The 11,283-nt window shown below is 47.4% G+C and overlaps 1 pseudogene; it reads left to right on the top strand.

Annotated features, from left to right (window-relative positions):
• Nucleotides 1–10,054: 10,054 nt before the first annotated feature.
• On the top strand, nt 10,055–11,005 carry LOC105478232 (small ribosomal subunit protein uS5 pseudogene; annotated as a pseudogene).
• The last annotated feature ends 278 nt before the right edge of the window (nt 11,006–11,283 follow it).

The following is an 11,283-nucleotide window of genomic DNA, read 5'->3' on the forward strand; positions in this document are numbered from 1 at the left end:
TCCCTCCCTCCAACTCCTGGCAACCACTATTCTAAACCCTGTCTCTACAAATTTGTCTACTCTAGACACCTCATATAAGTGGAATAAGACAGCAGTTGTCTTTTTGTGACTGGTTTATTTCACTTAGCATAATGTCCTTAAGGTTCATCCGTGTTGTAGCATGTGACAGGATTTCCTTTTTTATTTTTTGACTTTTTGTAGACATGGGGTCTCGCCATGTTGCTCAGGCTAGTCTTGAACTCCTGGGTTCAATCCTCCCACCTTGGCCTCCCAAAGTGTTGGGATTATAGGCGTGAGCCGCCATGCCTAGCCAGGATTTCCTTTTTAAGGCAGAATAACATCCATTGCATGGACAATACCACATTTTGTTTATCCATTCATCCATCAGTGCAAATATCTCTTTGAGATCCTGCTTTCAGTTTTTCTGTTTTTTTGTTTGTTTGTTTGTTTTTTGTTTTTCTGTTTTTGAGACAGAGTCTCGCTCTGCCGCCCAGGCTGGAGTGCAGTGGCGTGATCTTGGCTCACTGCAAGCTCCGCCTCCCGGGTTCACGCCATTCTCCTGGCTCAGCCTCCCGAGTAGCTGGGATTACAGGCGCCCGCCACCTCGCCCGGCTAGTTTTTTTGTATTTTTTAGTAGAGACGGGGTTTCACCGTGTCAGCCAGGATGGTCTCGATCTCCTGACCTCGTGATCCGCCCGTCTCGGCCTCCCAAAGTGCTGGGATTACAGGCTTGAGCCACCGCGCCCGGCCTGTTTTTTGTTTTTTTTTGAGATGGAGTCTCGCTCTGTCCCCCAGGCTGGAGTGCAGTGGCCCAATCTCGGCCCACTGCAAGCTCCACCTCCCGGGTTCACGCCATTCTCCTGCCTCAGCCTCCCAAGTAGCTGGAACTACAGGCGCCTGCCACCACACCCAGCTAATTTTTTTGTATTTTTAGTAGAGACGGAGTTTCATTGTGTTAGCCAGGATGGTCTCGATCTCCTGACCTTGTGATCTGCCTGCCTCAGCCTCAAAAAGTGCTGGGATTACAGATACCGCGCCCAGCTGAGTTCTTTTGGCTATATACCCAGAAGTGGGATTGCTGGATCAGATGGTAATTCTATTTTATTATTTTGACACAGGGTCTCACTCTGTTACCCAGGCTGGAGTTCAGTGATGCAATCTCGGATCACTGTAGCATTGAACTCCTGGGCTCAAGTGATCCTCCCACCTTAGCCTCCTGAGTAGCTGGGACCACAGTTGTGCACCCCCACACCTGGCTAATTGTTTAATTTTTTTTTGAAGATGGAGTCCCACTATGTTGCCTAGGCTGGTCTTGAATCCCTGACCTCAAGCAATCCTCCCACTTTGGACTTCCAAGGTGTTGGAATTACAGGTGGGAGCCACCACACCCAGCAGGTAGTTCTATTTTTAAGTTTTTGAGGAACCACTATACCGTTTTCATCTTTTGGTTTTTAATTCAGATATGTAAATTTTAATCTGTTTGCTGATTAAGAAGTGTAGGTCAGGCCGGGCACAGTGGGTCACGCCTGTAATCCCAGCATTTTGGGAGGCCGAGGCACGTGGATCACCTGAGGTCAGGAGTCTGAGACCAGCCTGACCAACATGGTGAAACCCCGTCTCTACTAAAAATACAAAAATTAGCCAGGCGTGGTGGCGCGTGCCTGTAGTCCCAGCTACTCAGGAGGCTGAGTCAGGAGAATGGCGTGAACGTGGGAGGCCGATGTTTCAGTGAGCAAAGATCATGCAACTGCACTCCAGCCTGGGAGACAGAGTGAAATTGTCTAAAAAAAAGAAAAAAGAAAAGAAGTGTACATCATACATCAAGGAAACACCAATATTTTGTCACACAATGAGAAAAAATGGGTGGAGCAGAATTTATATCAAATTGAAATTACAAAATGAAATTATAGCAAACTTCCAGTAGTGAGCCTTTCATTTTGATATCGGACTCTTCAAAATTTAGCTTCATTTTCAATCTATGATTTTTCACTTCTTTATACTGTTTTTGGTCCCTTCTCATCAAACTTTATTTCCTCTACTAGAATGAATTCTCAGAGATAAAGAGGAGTTAGAAATCTACTTTTTTCTCCTTTGGAGCTCTTTTAATTATTAGACAGGTGAAATAAAACTAGACAAAAAACAAAGCTACTACATGCTCACCATTAAATATTTTTATGACTAATATTATGTATACTTTTGTTCAGACAGATGGTGCTATTAAGAAGAAACTTCTAGCTGGGCGCAGTGGCTCACACCTGTAATCCCAGCACTTTGGGAGGCTGAAGCAGGTGGATCACGAGGTCAGGAGTTCAAGACCAGCCTGGCCAAGACACCAGCCTGGCCAAGATGGTGAAACCCCGTCTCTACTAAAAATACAAAAATTAGCTAGGCGTGGTGATGGGAGCCTGTAATCCCAGCTACTCAGGAGGCTGAGGCAGGAGAATTGCTTGAACCGGGGAGGCAGAGGTTATAGTGAGCCGACATTGCACCATTGCACTCCAGCCTGGGTGACAGAGCGAGACTCTGACTCAAAAAAAAAAAAAAAAAAAAAAGGACACTCTTGATCGAGCTCTGCTGTGCTATACCTTTACACCAAAGTACTTTGATTGTTTGTTAAAATACACACACACACACGGCCGGGTGTGGTGGCTCATGCCTGTAATCCCAGCATTTTGGGAGGCCAAGGTGGGCAGATCACGAGGTCAAGAGATCAAGACCACCCTGGCCAACATGGTGAAACCCCGTCTGTACTAAAAATACAAAAATTAGCCGGGCATCGTGGCGGGCGCCTGTTGTCCCAGCTACTCAGGAGGCTGAGGCAGAATTGCTTGAACCTGGGAGGCAGAGGTTGCAGTGAGCCGAGATCATACCACTGCACTCCAGCCTGGTGACAGAGCGAGACTCCGTCTCAAAATACACACATACATACACACACACACACACAGTCCAATCTCTTTTTCTGTTTTGTTTTTTGAGACACAGACTCACTCTGTCACCCAGGCTGGAGTGCAGTGATGTTATCTTGGCTCACTGCAACCCCAGGCCTTATGTTCAAGGTGATTCTCCTGTCTCAGCCTCCCAGTACCTGGGATTGCAAGCGTACGCCACCAGGCCCGGCTAATTTTTGTATTTTTAGTAGAGAGGAGGTTTCGCCACATTGGCCAGGCTGGTCTCGAACTCCTGGCCTCAAGCAGTGCCTCGGCCTCTCAAAGTGCTGGGATGACAGGATGACAGGCGTAAGCCACTGCGCCCGGCCAGAACTTTACACGTTTCAAAGAGCTCCAGGTATTTTTTTTGAGACAGAGTCTAGCTCTGTTACCCAGGCTGGAGTACAAGTGGTGCGATCTTGGCTCACTACAACCTCTGCCACCCAGGTGCAAGCAATCCTCCTGCCTCAGCCTCCCGAGTAGCTGGGGGCATGCGCCACCACGCCTAGCTAATTTTAGTATTTTTAGTAGAGATGGGGGTTTCGCTATGTTGGCCAGGCTGAGTCTGGAACTCCTGACCTCGTGATCCGCTTGCCTCGGCTTCCCAAAGTGCTGGGATTACAGCAGTGAGCCACCGCGCCCGGCCTCCAGGTAGGCTCTTACGTGGAGTGTCCACTTGTAGGTTCCCACGCAATTTTGCTTCTAGTGGTTCTAGTGAGTACTGAAAGCTAATGACTCACCGGAATGTTTACTCTTTTAATTCTTTTAACAGTCCGCCTGCCGGTCTCCTTCTACCTTTGATGTTAACTGGCTAACACTGTGGTTCATTTCCTGTTATTTGCAACTTTGGAATTAAACTCATACATGAAGTCAAAGCAAATGAAAGACGCAGGTCAGCTATCCTGTTAAGGGCTGCAGCTGTGGTTCTGGAAGCTTCCAGTCCAACAACTAGCTTGTTTTCCCTCCTCCCCGCCACCCAGTGGAGGCCTCTCTTTCGTGGGCAGGGTAATTAAGGTTGGCCTAAGGCTCTCTAAGCAAATGTGTGTTCTGCACCAGTGATTAGTTTTTCCTACGCTGAGTCACATATCTTGCTGCTAGGGAAGTGTATTTGACAAGACTCAAGTGGAGAATTTGTCAGTTTGTTTAGCATGTAAGGCCTTGTCCTTGAATGCCCTTTACCCCTTAGATTCTGGATATAATGATATGGTGGTACAAGTTTGCTTATTAGCTGGTGGGAGGGGGTGAAGAGGAGTCTTTATGGGCAGTTGTTTTCTTTTCTTTTTCTTTTTTTTGTGGGGGACAGTCTTGCTCTGCCGCCCAGGCTGGAATGCAATGGCGCGATCTCGGCTCACTGCAAGCTCCGTCTCCCGGGTTCAAGCGATTCTCCTGCCTTAGCCTTCCAAGTAGCTGGGATTACAGGTATCCGCCACCACGCTTAGCTAATGTTTGTATTTGCAGTAGAGACGGGGTTTTGCCATGTTGGCCAGGCTGGTCTCAAACTCCCGACCTCAGGTGATCCACTCACCTCGGCCTCCCAAAGTGCTGGGAATACAGGCATGAGCCACCGTGCCTGGCCATGGGCAGTCCTTTTCTTACACAGAATTAGGAGTCAGAGGTATTTGTTTTCATCTGTTTACAACCGGTTCAACATTCCAAGGTCATAAACTTACACATCTACCTCATAAATTGCCTGCACAGATTAAACAAGATAATGTAAGTTATGTGCAATAAACCTTCCTCGAGTAGCTGCCTATTTAATCACATATTAGAAAAACATTCTCGACCGGGCGCGGTGGCTCACTCCTGTAATCCCAGCACTCTGGGAGCCCGAGGCGGGTGGATCACGAGGTCAGGAGATCGAGACCATCCTGGCCAACATGGTGAAACCCCGTCTCTACTAAAAATGTGGTGGCAAGTGCCACATAGTTGTAATCCCCGATACTCAGGAGGCTGAGGCAGGAGAATCACTTGACCCCTGGAGGCGGAAGTTGCAGTGAGCCGAGATCTTGTCACTGCACTCCAGACTGGTGACAGAGCAAGACTCCATCTCAAAAAACAAAAAAAGAAAAAAAAGAAAAAGAGAAACCGTATTACAGTTTCTATCATAAGAAAAGAATCAAATTGGCCGGGCGTGGTGGCTCACGCCTGTAACCCCAGCACTTTGGGAGGCCAAAGTGGACGGATCATGAGGTCAGGAGATCGAGACCATCCTGGCTAACATGGTGAAACCCCGTCTCTACTAAAAATACAAAAAATTAGCCGGGCGAGGTGGCGGGCGCCTGTAGTCCCAGCTACTCGGGAGGCTGAGGCAGGAGAATGGCATGAACCTGGGAGGCGGAGCTTGCAGTGAGCTGAGATCACGCCACTACACTCCAGCCTGGGCAACAGAGCGAGACTCTGTCTCAAAAATAAAAAAAAGAATCAAATTTAGGCCGGGCACAGTGGCTCACACCTGTAATCCCAGCATTTTGGGAGGCCGAGGCAGGTGGATCACACGAGTTCAGGAGTTCAAGACCAGCCTGGCCAACATTGTGAGACCCTGTCTGTACTAAAAATACAAAAATTAGTTGGGCATGGTGGCAGGCACCTGTAATCCCAGCTACTCAGGAGGCTGAGGCAGGAGAATCACTTGAACCCAGGAGGTGGAGGTTTCAGTGAGCCGAGATTGCGCCATTGCACTCCAGCCTGGGTGACAAGAGCGAAACTCTGTATCAAAAAAAAAAGAAAAAAAGAGAGAAAGAGAGAGAGAGAGAGAAAGAAAGAAAGAGAAAAGAAAGAGGAAGGGGAAGGGAAAGGAAGGAAGGGGAAGGGAAAGGGAAAGGGAAAGGGGAAAGGAAAACGGAAAGGAAGAGAGAGATCATAAACTGCTGTGCTGTTATGTCAGTGCTGGACTCTGATTCCCACAGGTCTTGGATGTGTAGGAGAGTCAAAACTCTCTTCTCTTAGTGTCCTGGCTGGGCCTGAGAATTACATTGACATAAAGCATATTAACAGGAGAAAAGTGTACAAATTTAATGTAAGTTTTATGTGACTCAGGAGCCCTGGGAAGGAAATGAAGACCCAAAGAAGTGACAAAACCAACAGGCTTTTGTATTAGGTTGAACAAAGAGAGGCAATTGTGGAAAAGTAACTAAATTATGTAGAGAGTTTGTTAAAGGAAGGTAAGAATTAGTTTCACAAAGTATGTTTGTACAGGATTCTCAGAGCTGTGACTCCCCGTGGAAGAATGTTACTTTTTTCCTGGTACAGGGAGGGCATGGTCATGTGGGAGTTTCTCTCTCCTGTTTGCAGGAAGCAAAGGGGAGATTATAATGCCCTTCTTGTATCTGCTGTTTTCAAAGTGCCTTTAGCTTGAAGTAATCCTTACGTCATGGTGGCATATTTTGGCATAGAGTATTCTGCCACCCTTCAGCTGCATGTTGTAGCAGGAGCACCCTCAAGGCAAGGGAGATGACAGCCAACAGCCCCAGGCTAAAGCCTCCAGCTTACGAACTATTGTGAAATAGTGGTAGCCATGAAATCCTGGCTTGGCCCAGTTCACCCAGCCCTGAGCCAACTCCTTGGGAGGGTCTTGGAGAGGGGCAGGGCATCATGACTGATCATTGTACCAGGAAACCGTGCAAGCAGTAGAGGAGTTCTCCAAGCGAATGAAAGGAAATGGGGGCACTTTGGGAGGCCGAGGCGGGTGGATCACCTGACATCAGGAGTTCCTGACCAACATGATGAAATCCTGTCTCTACGAAAAATACAAAAAAATTAGCCGGGCATGGTGGCGGCTGCCTGTAATCCCAGCTACTCAGGAGGCTGAGGCAGGAGATTCACTTGAACCCAGGAGATGGAGGTTGCACTAAGCCAAGATATCAGCACTGCACTCCAGCCTGGGCAACAGGAGTGAGACTCCATTTCAAAAAAAAAAAAAAAGGTTTAATATATCGCTCATTTCTCAGCCCCTGCTGTTCAGCACGTTTTCCCTACAGGTTCTGACAACTCCTTTGTTTTTTTTTTCCTGCTCGCTTCCTTTGTCCTGCTTACAAATCATGTGATTCTATTTTTCAGTGCTGTCTCTTTCTCTTCATTTTCCTTATCCTTTGTACTCTTCACTGTGTCTTGTTTTGGACTTTTTCTAAAACAAAGCACTAATAATGCAAACCTTTCCTAAAAGTTGTTAGGGTACTGTATGCAATGTATACTGGGATAATTGGGCCTGTTACCCCAGGAACTACCCCAGACTGCCCCCTAAGAGTATAGGTGGGAGTGTATAGATTGTAACGATGATATGATTCTGTTTTATAAAATGAAAGAAGTTAGACACGAATCCAACAGCATCAGCCACAACAGCTTCAAAAAGAAGTCTTCCATATAAATAATTCATATTAAAAGATTTTTTTTTCATTTAGAACAAATACTCCCCTTCTAAACCTTTAAATCATCCAGAAAACACATTTGATGTTTCTGTCCCCAAGTATATATGTGTGTTTTATTTTTTATTTTCTTTTCTTTTTTGAGACGAACTCTCGCTCTGTCGCCCAGGCTGGAGTGTAGTGGCATGATCTCAGCTCACTGCAACTTCTGCCTCCTGGGCTCAAGCGATTCCCCTGCCTTAGCCTCCCAAGTAAGTGGGATTACAAGTATGTTCCACCACGCCTGGCTACTTTTTGTATTTTTAGTAGAGATGGGGTTTTATCATGTTGGCCAGGTTGGCCTCGAACTCCTGGCCTCAAGTGATCTGCCCGCCTTGGCCTCCCAAAGTACTGGGATTACACGTGTGAGCCACCACACCCAGCCTATATGTGTGTTTCATATTCTTTATTTTCAGTACTCAAATAGTAAAGTCAAAGGTTTATCTGAGTTCTGATGATAGCTTCCTTAACAGGAAATGAAACTGCCAACGTTCCACAAAGCAGACAAAGTACCTAATTTGTTGAAAAAAAATCATGCTGAATCACCAGAAGAAAACTGTCTTAAGCGTAATCAACTGAACATTTGTGTGTAAGTATTTTTAAAATTAACTTGCCTTCAAAATTAAGTGGCTCTATAGACAGTCACGTAATGGCGTGATCCACAATTTAAAATGTATTTTTAGAATTTCTGACTTACATGCTGATTAGAAAACCTGCAAGTCACAATCATTTGACATTTTGGAATAGGGCAGTTGGAGTTGAAAGTGGGAAGAAAAGTCACTGGAAATATTTCTTCTTTTTTTTTTTTTTTTTTGAGATGGAGTCTTGCTCTGTCGCCCAGGCTGGAGCCTAGTGGCGCGATCTTGGCTCAGTGGAAGCTCCGCCTCCCAGGCTCACACCATTCTCCTGCCTCAGCCTCCCAAGTAGCTGGGACTACAGGTGCCCACCACCACGCCCAGCTAATTTTTTTTTGTAGTTTAGTAGAGACGGGGTTTCACCATGTTAGCCAGGATGGTCTGGATCTCCTGACCTCGTGATCTGCCTGCCTCAGCCTCCCAAAGTGCTGGGATTACAAGTGTGAGCCACCATACCTGGCCATGTTACTGGAAAATTTTAAGAACAAAGTAATGTTAGGCCATATATACTACTTTTTATTTCTTTATAGTCTGAATTTTTTGTGAACTACTTTTACTTTAACCCAATTAGAAAATTGCATGGCTTTACACACTGTCAAAGGTTTTTGGAGGGCTTGTTTTTATTTTTATTTATATTTATTTTTAATTAATTTTTTTCTTTTTTTTTGTAGAGACAGTGTCCTACTGTGTTGTGCAGGCTGTTCTTGAACTCCTGGCCTCAAGAAATCCTCCTGCTTTGGCCACCCAAAGTGCTGGAATTACAGGTGTAAGCCACTGAGCCTAGCCTTGTTTTTTATTTTTGCTTATTTTATTTTATTTGAGACGGTATCTCGCTATGTCGCCCAGGCTGGAGTGCAGTGGCACGATCTCGGCTCACTGCAACGTCCACCTCCTGGGTTCAAGCAATTCTTCTGCCTCAGTCTCCCAAGTAGCTGGGACTACATGTACGTGCCACCACGCCCAGCTAATTTTTGTATTTTTGGTAGAGACGAGGCTTCATCATATTGGCCAGGCTGATCTCGAACTCCTGACCTTGTGATCTGCCTGCCTCGGCCTCCCAAAGTGCTGGGATTACAGGCATGAGCCACCATGCCTGGCTTGTTTTGTTTTTTAAGTAACTACTTTGTTAGTTGATTATTTGGTTTACCTCACAGTCTTCCAAATTACTTTTTACTTTTATTGGTTTTTTAAATTTTAAATTGAGACGGGGTCTTGCCGTGTTGCCACAGCTGGTCTGGAACTGGGCTCAAGCAATCCTACCACCTTGGCCACCCAAAGTGCTTGCGATTACAGGCATGAGCTGCTGCGCCTGGCCTACTTTTTATTTTTATTTTCATTTATTTATTTATTTAGTTTTTTAAAGACAGGGTCTTGCTCTGTCACCCAGGTTGGAGTGCAGTGGTACAACAATAGTAGCCTCAAACTCCTGGGCGCAAGGAATCATACTGCCTCAGCCTCCCAAGTAGCTAGGACTACAGGCATGTGCCACCATGCCCAGCTATTTTCTTAATTTTTTGTAGAGACAGAGTCTTACTATGTTGCCCAGGCTGATCTCAAATTCTTGGCCTCTAGCAATCCTCTCACCTTGACCTCCCAAAGTGCTGGGATTACAGGGATGAGCCGCTGCACCCAGCCCCAAATTACTTTTTTTTTTTTTTTTTGAGACGGAGTCTCGCTGTGTCTCCCAGGCTGGAGCGCAGTGGCGTGATCTCGGCTCACTGCAAGCTCCGCCTCCCGGGTTCACGCCATTCTCCCGCCTCAGCCTCCCAAGTAGCTGGGACTACAGGCGCCCGCCACCACGCCCGGCTAGTTTTTTGTATTTTTAGTAGAGACGGGGTTTCACCATGTTAGCCAGGATAGTCTCGATCTCCTGACCTCGTGATCCACCCGCCTCGGCCTCCCAAAGTGCTGGGATTACAGGCTTGAGCCACCGCGCCCGGCCTACTTTTTAAAATATATGCTTTATCACTTTGCTCACTTTACACACATGACTTCTTCTATTAGAGAAACGAGAAAGCAAAATACTAGAATTCCCAGACTCCCTTACAGCTAAGGGTCGTCAGGTGACACATTTCGGCCAATGAAATGTAGGTGGAAGTGCTTGGCGATTGCTTTCTTCAGAATTAAAAACCAAAAAAGGGCTTCTTCTCTGAAAAAACACCAAATGGCGGATGACGCCGGTGCAGCAGGGGGGCCCGGAGGCCCTGGTGGCCCTGGGATGGAGAACCGCGGTGGCTTCCGTGGAGGTTTCGGCAGTGGCATCCGGGGCCGGGGTCACGGCGGTGGACTGGACCGGGGCCGAGGCCGCGGAGCTAGCGGAGGCAAGGCCGAGGATAAGGAGTGGATTCTTGTCACCAAGCTGGGCCGCCTGGTCAAGGACATGAAGATCAAGTCACTGGAGAAAATCTATCTCTTCTCCCTGCCCATTAAGGAATCTGAGCTCATTGACTTTTTCCTGGGGGCCTCTCTCAAGGAGGAGGTTTTGAAGATTATGCCGGTGCAGAAGCAGACCCGTGCTGGCCAGTGCACCAGGTTCAAGGCGTTTGTTGCCATGAGGGACTACAATGGCCACATCGGTGTGGGTGTTAAGTGCTCCAAGGAGGTGGCCACCGCCATCCGTGGGGCCATGATCCTGGCCAAGCTCTCCACTGTCCTCCTGCGCAGAGGCTACTGGGGGAACAAGATCGGCAAGCCCCACACCGTCCCTTGCAAGGTACAGGCCGCTGCAGCTCTGTGCTGGTGTGCCTCATCCCTGCACCCAGGGTCACTGGCGTCGTCTCAGTGCCTGTGCCCAAGAAGCTGCTCATGATGGCTGGTACCGATGACTGCTACACCTCAGCCCGGGGCTGCACTGCCACCCTGGGCAACTTTGCCAAGGCCACCTTTGATGCCATCTCTAAGACCTACAGCTACCTGGCCCCCAGCTTCCGGAAGGAGACTATTTACCAAGTCTCCCTATCAGGAATTCACTGACCACCTCGTCAAGAGCCACACCAGAGTCTCCGTGCAGCGGACCCAGGCTCCAGCTGTGGCTACAACATAGGGTTTTTACACAAGAAAAATAAAGTGAATTAAGCCTGAAGAAAAAAAAAAAAAAGGCCAAGCAGTATGAGGAAAGGCTGTGATTTTTTTTACCCGCTGCCTTCCGCCATTTCCTTGGGTAGAATGGACACATGGTAGGAAGTGACATTAAGTTGAGAGCTGAGGGGTTGGGCACAGTGGTTCACACCTGTAATCCCAGCACTTTGGGAGGGAGAGGCTGGAGGATGACCTGAGGTCTAGAGTTCGAGACCAGCTTGGCCAACATGGTGAAACCCCTGT

This window comes from Macaca nemestrina, chromosome X (genome assembly GCF_043159975.1).
Source record: "Macaca nemestrina isolate mMacNem1 chromosome X, mMacNem.hap1, whole genome shotgun sequence".
Classification (NCBI taxonomy): Eukaryota; Metazoa; Chordata; class Mammalia; order Primates; family Cercopithecidae; genus Macaca; species Macaca nemestrina.